Consider the following 15,607-nt stretch of genomic DNA (forward strand, 5'->3'; position numbering starts at 1 on the left):
GGAACGTGAACCAGCTGCCGCACTTCCCCGCTGCCACTTGCGACGCCTACCGTGACCGCGGGCTGGTGTAGAACCTGGGCTTGATCCAGGCTGCTGCTGTGGTCCACTGCTCTGCTTCCCTGTTCGGCATCCCGGCTGCGGTGGCTGCATTTCTGATGGGGGCGGAAATATTGTAGGCCCGTGTACTCAGATTCGGGTGCACGGTAAAGAACCCCAGTTGGTCGAAATTTCCGGAGCCCTCCACTACGGCATCTCTCATAATCATATGGTGGTTTTGGGATGTTAAATCCCACAAATCTATCTTCCCTGTTCGGCATACTCGTGCAAGTTGCCCAGTTTTTCCGCACGTCAAGCACTGCAAATGTGCGAACTGGCACTGTTAGGGCAAATGGGCGTCACCACACCAACTGCATCTACCGCCCCTTGCCACCATCTTGTTGACCACAGCTTACGTTGACACTGCACGCTCAATCTCGCTGGCGCCGTTTGTCGCCGCGCCCATCGCCAGCGCTGCTTTCACCACGTCGTCCAGCGAGGGGTCGTCAAGTCCCAGGAGACGCGTCTGCATGCCGGCGTTGTTTATGCTGTAGACGAAACGGTCCTGTAGCAGTGAGTCCAGCTGGTCCCCGAAAGCGCAAGTACTCGCCAAGCCTCGTAGCGCAGTGACGAACTGCCCAAGGCTTTCCCCTTCCCGGCGGCTCCGGTTATTGAAGCAGAAACACCCCCATTAGCGTGGACGAAGCTGGACTGAAGTGCGAGCGCAGTGTGGTGAGCAACTCACTGAGTGTCTTGGTATGCGGTGTAACTGGTTTTTGGGGGTCCAGCAGGAGACTGAAGACTTGGGTTCTGCAACTTGCCAGGAAAATGTCCTGTTGTTTCTCCTCGGTGTGTCGTTAGCGCGGAAAAACACAAGAACTTGCTCCTCATAGATGGGCCAGGCCGACCCGTCTCCCTCAAACGGCTCGAGCCTTCTGTACAGCGGCATGTTGTCAGATGTGTGGGGCGTTGTTTTGCCGCTCTCGATGACGTGAGTCGACTCAAGTGAACTCGTCGCCAGTGTCACGATCTGTCCCGAACACCGTGGACGAGAGGGAGGGCCGAGGCGCCACTCTCTGACAAGGACGAGACCACACGCATGGCGAAATAACAGCTACTCACTGTTGAGCAGCGCTCGTCAGTGTTTATTTTCTAAGCACGACCAAGGTTGCCTGCCTAACTTGGCGAGGTAATGAAAATAGGCTGGGCAGGGCGCCACACGCTCGTTACAGGCTGTTTCGCAGCGAAAATGATGTAAGTGCCCATTTGAATACCTTCGGAAAAGTGGAGGTCCTTTCCTCGAGGTATTCGATTAGGCTCCTAAGTTTCGGGTCAGCCCGCTGGCGTTCAGCGAAGTCATCTGCAGTTATCGTTCCCAGAAAGCAGTCATCATTCGAGTCTTCAGGCGGTGGTGGGTCGACGGGGGCTCGCGACAGGCAGTCTGCATCGGAGTGTTTTCTGCCGGACTTGTAAATGATGGTGATGTCGTATTCTTGAAGTCTCAGGCTCCAGCGGGCAAGGTGACCTGAAGGGTCCTTCAATTTAGCTAGCCAACACATGGCGTGGTGGTCGCTCACAACTTTGAAGGGCCTGTCGTAGAGGCAAGGATGAAACTTTGACGTCGTCCAGATGATGGCAAGGCACTCCTTTTATGTTATGGAATAATTGCTTTCTGCCTTGGATAGTGACTGGCTAGCATAATTAATAACCCTTTCCAGTCCATAAGTTCTCTGCACAAGGACGGCGCTGAGTCCTACGCTGCTTCATCAGTGTGCACTTGTGTTTCATCATTTTTGTCGAAATGCGCGAGTATTGGAGGTATCTGCAGGCGTTTCAGTTCCTTAAACACTTTCTTCTGTGGGGTTTCCCACTTGAACTCCACGTCAGTTCACGTAAAGTTAGTGAGTGGCTCAGCGGTGCGGGTAAAGTCTTTTGACGAAGTGCCTGTAATAGGTGCACAGGCTGAGAAATCATCGCACGGCCTTCTTGTCGGCGGGCGGCGGATATGCTGCTATAGCGGCTGTCTTCTGAGGATCAGGTCGTACTTCGGACTTGCTTATCAAATGGCCCAAGAACAAAAGTTTCTCGTACACGAAGCGGCACTTTTCTGGCTTCAGGGTGAGTCCGGAAGTTTCATGAATTGAAGATGCTTGTCATGCTCGTCAAGTTTCATGACTTGAAAATGGCGCCAAAGATGCTCGTCGAAGCTTAGGGAAAACACGACGTCGTCCAAGTAAACGAGACAAGTCTGCCACTTCAGTCCTGCCAGCACTGTGTCCATAACGCGTTGAAAAGTCGCAGGTGCTGGGCAAAGACCGAAGGGCGTGACCTTGAACTTGAAAAAGCTGTCTGGTGTTATGAACGCAGTCTATTCTCAGTCTCTCTTGTCTACATTGATCTATCAGTAGCTTTTCTTGAGGTCCATTGATGAAAAGTACTTGGCGCTGTGGAGTCGATCAAGGGCATCGTCTATTCGAGGGGGAGAGGGTATACGTTCTTTTTCGTTATCTTGTTGAATCGACGATAGTCAACTCAGAAGCGTAGTATTCTATCTTTTTTCTTCACTAACACCACCGGTGACGCCCATGGACTTTTTGAAGGCTGGATAATGTCGTCGCGGAGCATTTCGTGGACTTGTTTCTTTATGGCCTCACGTTGTCGCATCGAAACTCTGTACGGACTCAGGCGGAGTGGCCTGTCATTTTCTTCTATTACGATTCAATGTTTTGCGACTGGGGTCTGTCAAATTCTCGATGATGACGAAAAGCAGTTCTTGTATTTCAGGAGCAGGTTTTCGAGCTGCTCTTGTTTATGCGTCGAAAGGCTCGGATTACGTCGAATGCTGGTTAAAGGTTTTCAGTCGTCAGAGTAGATTCGACGGAATCGGTGAGGGCGAAAGCGTTGCTTGCTTCCAGTATCTCTTCGATGTAGGAAACCGACGTGCCTTTGCTCACGTGTTTGTACTCGTTGCTAAAGTTCGTGAGCATCCCTCTTGCGTTTTCTTTTCGCAGCTTGGCTATTCCTCTGGCGACGCGAATGTCGCGGTGGATCAAAAGGTGTTGGTCTCCTTCAATGACGCCTTGCATGTTTGTCGATTCTTGAGTGCCGACGGGAATGCTGACACTGGAGAGAAGAGGAATGGTGACTTGGTCTTCCAGCACATTCAAGGTGTGCCTTCCTGGCAACGTGTGCGGCGGCAGTGCTTTTTCTGTGGATAGTGTTCTCAGGTCAATGACGGCACCATGGAGGCTTCAGAAGTCGATACCAAAGTGACATCTCTTGAGCAATGCTGCAGTACGACGAAGCTTGCGGGATAAATCTTATGATTAATGCTGACTCTGGCTGTGCAGCTTCCTGCCGGCGTAACTAGGTGGCCTCCGGCTGTACGGATTTCAGGGCCGTCCCAAGTTGTCCTAACTTTTTTAACTTCGCGGTGAATGTCCTGATGTGTTCGGAGGTCTGCCCTGTAGACCGGAGCCAGCCAGACTCTCGGGGAGATGTTGAAGAGAGGAGCCGGGAGCTGCTAACAGTGACTTTTAATTACATTATATACAGGTAGCATGTTATTACATGATGGTGGTAGCATCACGGAAGCTCTCGACGGAAGCATGATGGGAGCTTGTGAGAGCTTGTCTGGAGCGCCTCTGCGCTCGCATTTCATGTCAGGGCCTTCCCAGGATTCCCTGCAGGAAAAGACAATGGAGGCCAGGACAGTCCAAAAAAGTTTGTCATCTTCACCTCACCTCCGCCCCCGAAAGGGGAAGGTGAAACACCGCCTCCTTCTCAACCCACGAAAAGGGGGAAGAGGCGCTCCCAGTTCAGCCTATGGCGAGAAAGAAAACGCTGCACACCGCGCACGACAAAGCACAGCATGAAAACGTTGAGTCTTACAGGGAAGTCAATTTTACAATCTGTTTCAGTGATGGCTATGCGGCGCCAGCCAGACCGCAATGCAAATAGTAAAAACAGTGGCACCAAGGCGCCACGGAGAACGTGTCGAATGCATCCGCAGACGGTTGTCAGACGCTGGGCCCTTTGCCCGGGGCACGTTGATGACATAGCAAGCCGCCTTGACGGCCAACAACTCTTCCTAATTTGTTAGGCGGTCAGGCGTGTTGAAAGGTTTTTACGAGGGGCGCCGATGACCTGGGATAACTAGAAGAACAATTTCTCTGTTGTTGCCGCTCTTGGTGCATCTCTGGGAGCGCTGACTCTGTAGAAATCAGGGTAGGCTCAGCCACAATGTGTCATGCATCAAAGTGGCGTCAAGCCAGGCAGGCCGATCATAACAGCCCGTCCACCGCCACAGGAGGTCTCGAAGGGGTTGCAGCACCAAGGCACTCTGCAGAGACTGTAGATCTGCTCCCTTGTAGACATCGATGCAAACTATACCAATCTCTGGACCTGAGCTATGGCTAGCAAACGCCAGAAACAAACCACGCAAGACCCAAGGCACAACAAACAGAGAGCACTCAACTGACCCCGAGAAATGCCAGGTTACATTTTCTGATAAAGTCTTCATAAAATTTTACAATTGGTGCTCTCGCTCGTGAAAATCACGGATCAGCTAATAAAGCCAAAAAACTCACAGAAAACTCAGACCTAATACGTGCGAAGTAAATCAACAGCCCAACGTTTTATATAATTTTCCTGAGAGATTCACAGCGTATAAGGCACACAGGTGCTGCGGGCAACACAAAAACAAAACGAAGTAGTTAATGAATTATACCTCTCACTGCATAACTAAAACTCAAAATCAAACTCGCGCGTATAACATAAAACAAAATTAAAACAAAAACCTACTTTACACTTATGCACATGCCAGCAAGTATACTGTAAAAACAGAAGGTTTGTACTGAGGCTTTTAGTCAGCCTTCTCTGTTAACTCAACTTGTGCATAAAGCAGACAGATAAGCAAAACCTACACTACACTGAAAAATATAGGGCTTAAACAGAGGCTTTTATCTTCAGCCTACTCTGTTAAAATCATTGCAAAACCCTCTGCTCTGGTGCTAGGGTTTGCTAAATATAAGCAAACAAACAAATATTGCAATGTCTGCTGTTAGGATGAGGAAGAAAATAAAACTCACAAAATCGACACACTCCTTCCTCATCGGCAGACGGCAAAACAATATTAAAAACAGGATACTAGACATTTTCTCAATATCCATCGTTACACTGTGCTTAACTCAATGCGGCACCTTCTTAGGCCGGCTCTGGGGGGACGCGTATATCACAGTTGTCGATGGGCCAGATCGTGACGAAGGGACGAAAAGCCAACCTGTCCGGAGTACTCACTCGCGGTGACCTTTGTTCCGCGGCCCCCAAACTCCGACAAAGAGGCACCCGGACGCTTAAGCTTTCTCTTTGTGGGCCTCCCAGAACAGCGGTCACCCTCTTGCAAACGTGGGGGAGGACCGTTGTCATTACAGTCACGCACACACCACCTCGTTTTGCTCCACCGTTTAGCCTTCACCAAAGATGATAAAACCAGGCGATCACTTCGGCGTCTCAGTTTTTTTTGCCTTCTTGACACTCTTCATGCCAAATCTCGCTTTCTGCCGGAGCCTAAACTTTTGAGTTCCAGTGCACTTTCTCGGGATTACTGGCCTCCGCTCGAGGCAACTTTGACCCTTCGTGTTCCTTCTATGTTTTCGCCGGCGCCTTCTTCTTTCGGGACGGCACAAAACGCTCATCGACTCGACAATAATACTTGAAAGTACCCTGCTCAAACCTCTTGGCGGCTCAACTGGTTTAGCCTCGGCATTATTTCTAGCTGTCTGCACTTTTGAAAGAACACTACAATTTACACGTGTTAAACCAGCCGGCTTGCTATTCGATGTCTCCCTTTGAGAGTCATCACCTCACGCTAATCTAAGCGCTTCATCACTTCGCACTATGTTAAGCGCATCTCCCTTTCGTGATAAGCTAAGTGCATCATCACCCAGACTTTTACAGTCTACTTCATTAGTGCTTTCTGCTTCCGGAATCTCATGAGTACACTCACAGGCCATGGGACGCGTCAGAGCTGTCGCCAATTTGTCACCAAAACAAATGCCTTTCAAAAGCATATCCGTGTCATTCTGAGAGGGATGATGCTTGGGCAGGTTTTGGGACACCTCAGTTTCCGTGGCGAGCAGTCTGAGCGATCCTGCTTTCGCAACGCGGGCTAACGGCAAACACACACTTTATTTTCAACTATTTGCCGCACGCACACGCGTTCCCCTGTGGTAACCTCATTTTCACAAGAGTAGGAATCTACACAAATCAAATATTGTTGCGTTATCCTCAACTGATTTCTGAATGAGGGGTTTCAATTCTTCCAGATTATTGTCGCGGCTCTCCACAAAAACAGAACATTCCTAGGCTTATGGCAGCCGATCGCAATGTGGCCTGGCTCTTTGCAACGGTGGCATACGACTGGCTTTCTGCCTTAAACATCTTTTGTTTCTCTTTAACTTTCGAACGGCTCGCTGCGTGTGTGGTTTCGGCAGGACAATCTTTAATTTTTTTTATCGTAGTGTGCTCTCCCATTAATCGGATTGCTTGCAGCCTGATAAATTCCTTAAGCCAATCGTCTTTGCTCACTTATCCTGTCTTCCTCAGCCCATCTTCACCTTCTTTCCTCATATATTTTCTGTTTTTCCACTTCTTCCCAACATTCCTCAATTTCGTCATTTTCTGCACCGCACTCCCGAATTGCCCCAATCAGCTGCGATTCTCTCTTCACCCTAATTCCCAACTCTTCACACAGTATTAAGAGGTCTGGTCTCTCTAGCTTCTTTACCAACTCCATGATCTTCATGTTCTTACTCGCTGTGACGTTAGGTAGCAAACAAGGGATGCTTACATGCACGGTAAAAACACTGCCAATTTAGAACATGAAAGCTAAAATTTGGTGAATAGCTATGACAAATGGTAGTGGTACAATAAAGTCAAACGCACAGAAAATTACACACAGTTTTAGAAAACTTCGAAAGCTAAAACCTGGCAAAACTCAAAGTCAAGCACTCAGCATATCATTGAGGCCCGAGTCAAGCATGGGTAATCCCGCCGCTTCCAACCAGTTGATGTGTTCTGATTGTCGGTCGCATCCCACCGCTGCTACCAATTGATGTGTTGCGATTGCCAGCTGCATCCCACCGCTGCCACCAGTTGATGTAGTTGGGAGGTTTGAGCAGTGGACCGGAGCCAGCCAGAGTTTCCGGGAGATGTCGAAGAGAGGTTCCGGGAGCTGCTAACAGTAACTTGTAATTACTTTATATACAGGTAGGGTGTTATTACATGATGGTGGTAGAATCATGGAAGCTCTTGACCGAAGCATGATGGGAGCTTTTGCGAGCTTGTGAGTGCTTTGCGGGAGCGCCCCGGCGCTCGAATTTTATGTCCTGGCTTTCCCAGGATTCCCTGCAAGAAAAACCGATGCAGGCCAGGAGAGTCCAATGAAGGTTGTCATCTTCACCTCTGCCCCCGAAAAGGGAAGGTGAAACACCGCCTCCTTATCAACCCACGAAAAGGGGGAATAGACACATCCAGTACAGCCTATGGAGAGGGAGAAAACACTTCACACCACACACGACACAGCACAGCACGAAGACGTTGAGTTTTACGTGGAAGTCAATTTCGCAGTCTGTTGCAGTGATGGCCATGCTAGGCCAGGCAGACCACAAATTGTGGAAATAGTGGCATCAAGGCGCCACGAAGAACGTGGGAAATGCATCCGCAGACGGTTGTCAGACGCTGGGCCCGGGGCACCTTGACGACAAAGCAAGCCGCCTCGACTTCCAACAACTCTTCTTAATCCGTTAGTCGGTCAGGCGTGTCCAAAGGGTTTTATGAAGGGCGCCAATGACCTGGGATGACTAGAAGAACGATTTCTCTGTTGTCGCCGCTCTTGGTGCATCTCTAGGAGCGCTGACTCGGAAGAAGTCAGAGTAGCCTCAGCCACAATGTCTAATGGGTCAAAGCGGCGTCAGGCCAGGCAGGCTGATCATAACAGTCCCACTAATGATGGAATAGTCGGCTCCGGTGTAGACGAGGGCTGTGATGCTGTTGCCGGCAGTGAGGACGTCGAAGTTGCTAGTTAGTCTCCTCATGTTGCAGGTAGATCCCGGCGTCGAATCTCGGCTATGACGGTTTGTACAGCTGCTTTGACGTGTCATCAAGTCGTATTCTGGCCCGGAAGTATTCGTGTTAGGGCAACGTTCATGTTGCGACGGGTTGCTGAGGTTTCGTCGTGGCAGAGGTTCTTCGGCAGTTAGTCGTACAGCAACCGCACCTTCAGTGGTTGCTGCCTTTAGTTTCCCTGATAAGGGCCTTGGGTTGGGCCAGTGTACGGCCGGCGGTGGGCAACACGTAGCGGCCAGGTGACGGCGAACGAGAAGGTCCTCGGGGCGTACACTGCGTTACTGCAAGGTAGTCGGCCATATCGCCGGGTCTCCCCTCCCCCCCCTCCTGATGTAGACGTGGTGCATCTACGGCAAAACCACGCAGTCCCACCTGACTGTACTGAGGTATAGTCAGCTTCTCCGCAGCGGTAACAAAGAGGTTGGTGGTCGGGGGCACGCCACACGTCAGTTTTCCTCGAAGCGTGGCGCTGACTGGTGGATGGACAGTATGGCGGCGAAGTGGTGGCTGGCGGTGAAACTGTGACTGTGTGGCCCCATGACATGGGCATGAAGGGGGAGCGTAGCGTCGAGCTTCAGCAGCGTAGCTCCTCGCTTGCTGCTGAGGCTGCGGAGCATCGGACATTCCAAATGATTGCCGAACTTATTCGCGGACGGTGTCGGCAATCGAATCCACTTGTGGCTGCGACGAAGGCAACAGGTTCCGTAGCTCCTCCCACACGATCTCTCGGATGGTCTCATGCAGATCGTCTGTGCTGAGGGCATGGTCTTTGGCAGAGTTGGCCGTTGAAGAGCGATGGTCGTACTGCCTTGTGCGCATCTCAAGTGCCTTTTCGATTGTGGAGGCCTCTGTGAGGAATTCTTCAACTGTCTTGGGCGGGTTGCGAACGAGTCCTGCAAACAACTCTTGCTTCATGCCCCGCATAAGCAAGCAGAGCTTGTGGTCCTTAGCCATGGTAGGATTGTCGTGCCGAAACAGTTTCGTCATCTCCTCTGTGAAGATGGTGACATTTTCGTTGGGTAGCTGCACCTGGGTCTCAAGCAAAGCAGCGGCTCTTTCTTTGTGAGTGACGCTCGTAAAAGTTTCCAGGAATGCGCCGCGAAAAAGATCCCAGGATTGCAGTGCAGACTCTCGATTATCACACCAGGTCCTCGCCGCATCTTCCAGGTAGAAGTAGACACAGCACAACGTTTTTCGGAGTCCCATTGGTTCAAGGCAGCCACTTGGTCGTACGTTTCCAGTCAGGTTTCTGGTTCTTCAAATGAGGATCCATGGAAGATCCGTGGCTCCTTTGGCTGCTGCATTACGACCATGATGGGCATCGATACAGGGGCTGCCATAGTTGTCGTAGTAGTGATGGTGGCCTTCAGCTTGCGAGTATTATCGAGTAGAGCCCCGTACTCCGGAGATAGCCCCTGTTTTCGGCGGCTTGCTCGCAGGTTGAGGTTGGCGGGGATGTGTGCTTCATGGCGAGGGTTTGGGTTTCCACTGCAGGGGGGTGTTCTGTGCATCAACGGGAAGCACCTCCACCAAATGTCATGGCGTCGTGACGTGGACGAAGGGAGCAGACTGCAGGTGGAATAATAAACTGTTTATTCGGGCCAAACTTGTGGCCACATAAAATGAAAGTCAGCTTACATTAAGACACTGGCACTGATAGCGGCGATCAAAGCAACGGCCGTCGATCAACTGACTAGTGGCGAAGCGTGTCGGCATTCATGCACTCGCCATCGAACATTTTAGCGTTATCGCTAGCGGTGACGTAAATTCTAGAATAATCAGACATGCTCACGATGTAGGTATAATCTCAACAAAATGATCTACGGCAGCCCTGAAGCATCTTGAACATTGTAGGCGCGGTTTGCACTGAAAATTGTGTACAGCATAACGGGGTGATAAGAAAACTTGATGAAGGAAAGTGGCAACAACATCGGTATCTGGCATTTACTTTGCCGCTTCGACATAGGGCAAAGGAAAACATGAGGCAACCTTAATGCAGGGTTCTGAGTAGAGCTGTGGTGAACAGCCTGCAATCCACAAGGTTTCTGACACTGTGTTTGTAATTGAGGTGAACATAGTAATCACCTCTTTTGTGTACATAGGGCAAAGGAAAACATGAGGCAATCTTAATGCAGGGTTCTGAGTAGAGCTGTGGTAAACAGCCTGCAATCCACAAGGTTTCTGACACTGTGTTTGTAATTGAGGTGAACATAGTAATCACCTCTTTAGTTGACGTGTTGGACAGGCAAGAAAGGGATTTGATTCACCAATGTGACTGCTGGGATGGGGGAAAAAGGGCAGACAAAATCACTTTAGGATCATCATTATCATAATCAGCCTGACTGTGCCCACTGCAGGACGAAGGCCTTCCCATATTCTGCCAGTCAACTTGGTCCTGCGCTTGCTGCTGCCACTTTATACCCGCAAACTTCCTAATCTCATCTGCCCACCTAACTTTCGGTCTACCCCTAACCCGCTCGCCTTCTCTGGGAATCCAGTCAATCACCCTTAATGACCAGTGGTTATCTTGTCTACGTGCTACGTGCCTGGCCCACGTGCAATTCCTCTTCTTGATTTCAACTATGATATTCTTAACCCCGGTTTGCTCCCTCATCCACTCTGCTCTCTTCTTGTTTCTTAAGGTTACCCCTATCATTTTCCTTTCCATCGCTCGCTGTGTCCTCAATTTAACCTGAACCCTCTTTGTAAGCCTCTGGGTTTCTGCTTCATAGGTAAGTACCAGCAATATGCATCTGTTGTATACCTTCTTTTTGAGGGATAAGTAGCAGTCATGATTCTAGGATACTTGCCGAGGGTTCCCCATTCCATTCTTATTCTTCTAGTTACTTCAATCTCGTCGTTCGGCTTTGCGGTTACTACCTGTTCTAAGTAAATGTACTGTTTTACAACTTCAAGTGCTCTGCTACTTCTCTGAAAGCGCTGTTCTCTTCTGAGGTTGTTGCACATTACTTTTGTTTTCTACAGATATCTACCTTTCTGCTCTCCTTGTATACTTCCGTAACCATGAATTGAATGATGAATCACTTGAGGATGCAGGACACTTCATTTACCAAGACAAGAGCCGGAGCCTTGCTTTTCACCATGTAGAAAAAGGACAGTTCAAACTCTGAGCGCTGTTCTGTGAAGTGGCTTGCAAGCAAGCTTCTTGCGGTTGGCTTCTGAATTAGTCACGATGTTGCCCGCGTTTGTTAATAGCAGTCTTATGAATTTATAAAACGCAACAGATACTGTGCTTATCTTATGGTCATCACTTGATGGACAAATGAAATTAGTGCACTTCTCGCGTCGAGGCAACAGCAGTTCAGCCAGCTGATGACGCGCATCGCTCTTTCTTCATGTGCGGCAGGGCTATGTTGGCAGTCTTCTTAACGGTCACAAGGACAATGACATAATCCGGCTTTGGGGAAGTTAGCTTTCCCCTTGATTGCAGGCTAATAAGCCCCATCAGCGCTAGGCTGGACCTATCTGGCTGATGGAGAGACGGGCAAAAGCTGCATGTTTTCTACTGCCCAAATGCAGCCACGAAACCTGCTATATAAGCAATGCTGGCATTTGCTATAGTTGGTGGTTGTCGCCTCACTGAAAACAACATACCCACGTTAGTATATGAAGTAAGACTATTTCAATTGGATTATCTTGAAAGAAAAGAGAAAAAAAACAGCTCTTCACAATAACACATAATAAAGGTGAGCAGCAATTTGTAGAGAGCATGCGGATAGATTTTTTTCACCATATAGCAAATTTGTCATTCTCTGCTTAAACTACCTGCAGTCCTTAAAAATGTTCAAATTTTGGATGTCGATGCCCCTCAGTTGCTATAGCGTAGACATAACATGACATAACACAAATATAATGTAAGCTCTTTGGCTGTACTGTACATGTGCGCAAATGGTGAACAAGTGAGCATTCACTAGGCATCACTTTCAGTGGTGGGAAAAGCTCGTGAAATTGGGTCATAAGACGATCAGTTTCTGTGAATCTGAAACAGAAATATGTCGAATTAACATATTGTGAGTATTAGTCATATGCAGTTTGTATTGTAAGGCAGCCGTAACATTGCCTTACAATGTAAGCTACATATGCAACAGGTGTGTGCTACAAAAATCTCTATTCGCTGAAAGTATCAGCAATAGCAGTCTAGCAAGCTGACCAAGCACAAGATTTTGCATATATGTCATGAAAGATACCTTGCTAAGCCAATTTATGCTGTCTCACTTGGAACACCTTCGTCTGCTTGTGGCGTTTGTTCAGCTCGAATATCCAGTTTTGGGGACGTCGCATGTGGGGAGGCACAGTTCATGCTGCGAAACGTGTAAAATAGTTACAAACACCATAAAAGCAGCTGCATAAAAGCAAAAATTTATTTTGACACATTGTCCACAGGCAAGGCAGGTTTTCCGCGCGAATGTGTACCGAACTGCAAAAAACGCTAGTCAGCATGGATTTTAAAATGGAAATATATATGCTCACATTGTGCAATCTTAGATTTGCAAGAGGCAGAAATGCGATAAGCTTTCTCTTCTGAAACGAGCGAATATCGATTATCATATGCTATGTATGAGCACCTGCCCCCAGGTTCAAAACTGCGTTAACGTACCTCAAAACGGTCCGTACATTTTTCCATGTTTGAAGCTTGGGATGGGCACAGGTTACCAGTCCGCAAGATCCTTTCCAGGCTTAATGTCACTGCTCTTGCACCCAGATAGTCATTGCTACCAGCCATTTGCTGCAAATAGCTGAAGAACTCAACATGGTCGCTTAGAGAAGTTCCTTGTTAGAACATAAAAGAGGTCGCTCTCGAGGAGGTACTTAAAGCACAGGACAGTGTACTTGGTTGTCAGCAAGAGAGCTTCGTACATTTCAGCTCTGAAAACATTTTTCTGACTCCTTTACAGGCATTGTAGAGGGTTTCAAGGTAGTGTGGGAAATCCTTCTAATGCCATTGTAGGCATGCGTTGCAAAAGAAGTGCATTTGGTCAGGCTTTCTAGTATGCACCTGTGCTCTCCAGTTGGCTACATTGTGAATGACAGACCACTTCTGTATTGTCTTCATAAACAGTATTGTGGCACCCACATTCCTGAACTGTTCTGCCTGTGCATGGTTGTAGTACTCTTTCGGTAGAGAAAGTGCCGTTTATCTGAAAGCAGTTGGCCTGCCTTACACACATGCATCTTCTCAAACTTAGTTGGCTCTATAGGCTTCTAGGTCAGGAATCGAACTGGTTTCATAATCTCGTTTCTCTGATGCACATAGAGCTGCTTTACAAGCTTTCTACTTATTGGTTGATGTCAGCCTGTCATGTCACCATCCACGAGAATGTTTTGCACGTTTTTATAATGTGACACTATTCAAAGGACAAGAATAGGTCTCTCTCTGTATCACATTGGTGAATAACCACTACCTTCATTGAGCCGTTGCCCAGATGGTGAATCATTTTTACATTTATTTTGTGGTTATCCTTGATGATCCACAGGACAGGGAGGCCACACTTTTCAACCTCACTGTGCACTTCTTTCACCAGCTGATACAGCAGCCTGCCACTGAATCGGTTAGTAAAGAGGAAGCCATAATGGATTTTGTACGATGTGGACCGACCTGTTGCAACGAAACATGGTACTTTGTTTGCAAGCATGATGCTGTCTACGCCGTCTCCTGTCTCAGCTTCTCTCGCAGTTTGCTGATCAAAAAAAGAAGTCCATTTTACAATTGTAAATGTATTTGAAACTTATTGCCATTTCATCAACACTCATCAAGCAATACCACACTTAGTGATTGTATATAATTTTTTTCATTGTGTACATTTCTTTTATATGTTGTAGGGAACAATGCGAGACGAGGACGAAGTAGCCAGCAAAGCAAGCCACAGTGTTGGTGATATACACACGCTACCCGAGCTTGCGCTTGCTTGGATATCGACCTGCTGGCCTCCCAGTACATCTGTACGTGAATAAATCACGTGACAATGCCTTTAACTTTGTTGCTGTGTCGTTTTTTAGTGTTTCTCATTTATCGTGTGCACTTTTTCTACTTTCATTATGTATTACTTCAGTATGTTGTAGTTGACTTTGCATTGAAATACTTTGTATATTGTATTTCACGCTGTGTTTTTTATTTTGCTGCATTGCTAGTATTTCATTTTGCATACCATATATTCTGTATTGTTGTTGGTTGTTTTGCCTTGTATATCGTATTTACTCACATAATTGGCGCACTTTTTTTCACGATTTAAGGGCTCTGATAAGGGGGTGCTTAAATTATGTGGAGATTTTGCAAATGCATATGACATAATGTGCGTTAGTCCTAACGTACACAGTGTATACATTTAAAATAACAAATTGAAGCACAAACGAAGCGTACTTGTTAATTACACAATATTAGCACGCACTTTAAGCAGTCACATTCGGCCTCGCGTGGTCTTGTCAGAATCACTGATTGAAAGTTCGGATTTAGTATTATTGTCGCAGCTGCTGTTGCCGCCCATCCAAAGCGCATCGTCCTCGGTTCTGTCGAGCGCGTTCGAATGCACCATTTTCTTGGAGCTCTTCTCGACAATGCCGGAAGAAACCAGGTCCCTCAGCATGGAGATACCGAAAAACCTAAGCATTCGCATATAATTGTAAAGGCCTTCTTCAATGGCAGAAAACTTGTATCAGCAAGTGCGCACTCTGCATTTTCTCGTAACGATTTCTCACATTGAAGTTCACGCTGAAGTACTTGGCGGCTGCACGGTTCCACTTTTGTTCGGCAAATTTCACAACAACGTGCTTGAATTTTGCCGCACATACATAATTACTGTAGGTCATCGCAAGAAAACAGTAAAAAATGAGACGGATAGATGGCGAAACCCGAACTTCGGAAATCAACCAAGTGTGCGTTGCAGCGCGGATGCAGAGAACAACGCGGCAGGCACAACAGGCGCTCGCACGCCTCCTATGCAGAAAGAAGAGTTGCATGGAAGATCTCAGGCTGAACGGTTGTGCCGCCCGTGATCTCCGGCGCCAGCGTGGCTCTCGCCGACTGGTACACCCTCCGCAACCTCCTGAGGCCATGCAGCTATCGCCGTGTGGTGCCCTGTCTTCAGACTTCTTCGACCATCTCTCTTCCTATCTCCTTTTTCTGTCGGTTGCCATGCTCTATTTGTATCTTTTCACTTTTTTTTATCCCACTTTTCCCCTTTCCCTACAAGGCACTGTGCTGTGTTGCCCATAAGGCAGACAAAAATTACGTGCCTTTTTTCTCTTCTCAAGGATCACTCATTCATGCTGAAAATTGTCCGTGCCGTGATGCGAGCGCACGTTCTCATGGTATAGATCATACAGATAGGGGAAAGGAGGCACACACTCGAGCAGTTTCCGCGGCTCTAGGGACCCTAGTTCGGGGGAAGTTTTCGGAAAAAGAGGCTTCCCACTCGCTGCCCATTTG

At 48.1% G+C, this 15,607-nt stretch overlaps 1 long non-coding RNA gene and 1 pseudogene across 2 annotated transcripts in view; one reads left to right on the forward strand and one right to left on the reverse strand.

The window, feature by feature from the left end:
• Positions 1-14,157, forward strand: part of LOC119174254 (uncharacterized) — a 33,583-nt gene extending 19,426 nt beyond the window's left edge. For both annotated transcript variants that reach the window (XR_012895422.1, XR_012895423.1), the window contains exon 3: positions 14,005-14,157. This is a non-coding gene — a long non-coding RNA (uncharacterized LOC119174254). The remainder of the gene's footprint in view (positions 1-14,004) is intronic.
• Positions 11,284-11,776, reverse strand: LOC119173731 (uncharacterized; annotated as a pseudogene).
• Positions 14,158-15,607: the final 1,450 nt, after the last annotated feature.

Source organism: Rhipicephalus microplus, chromosome 5 (assembly GCF_043290135.1).
Source record: "Rhipicephalus microplus isolate Deutch F79 chromosome 5, USDA_Rmic, whole genome shotgun sequence".
Taxonomy (NCBI): domain Eukaryota; kingdom Metazoa; phylum Arthropoda; class Arachnida; order Ixodida; family Ixodidae; genus Rhipicephalus; species Rhipicephalus microplus.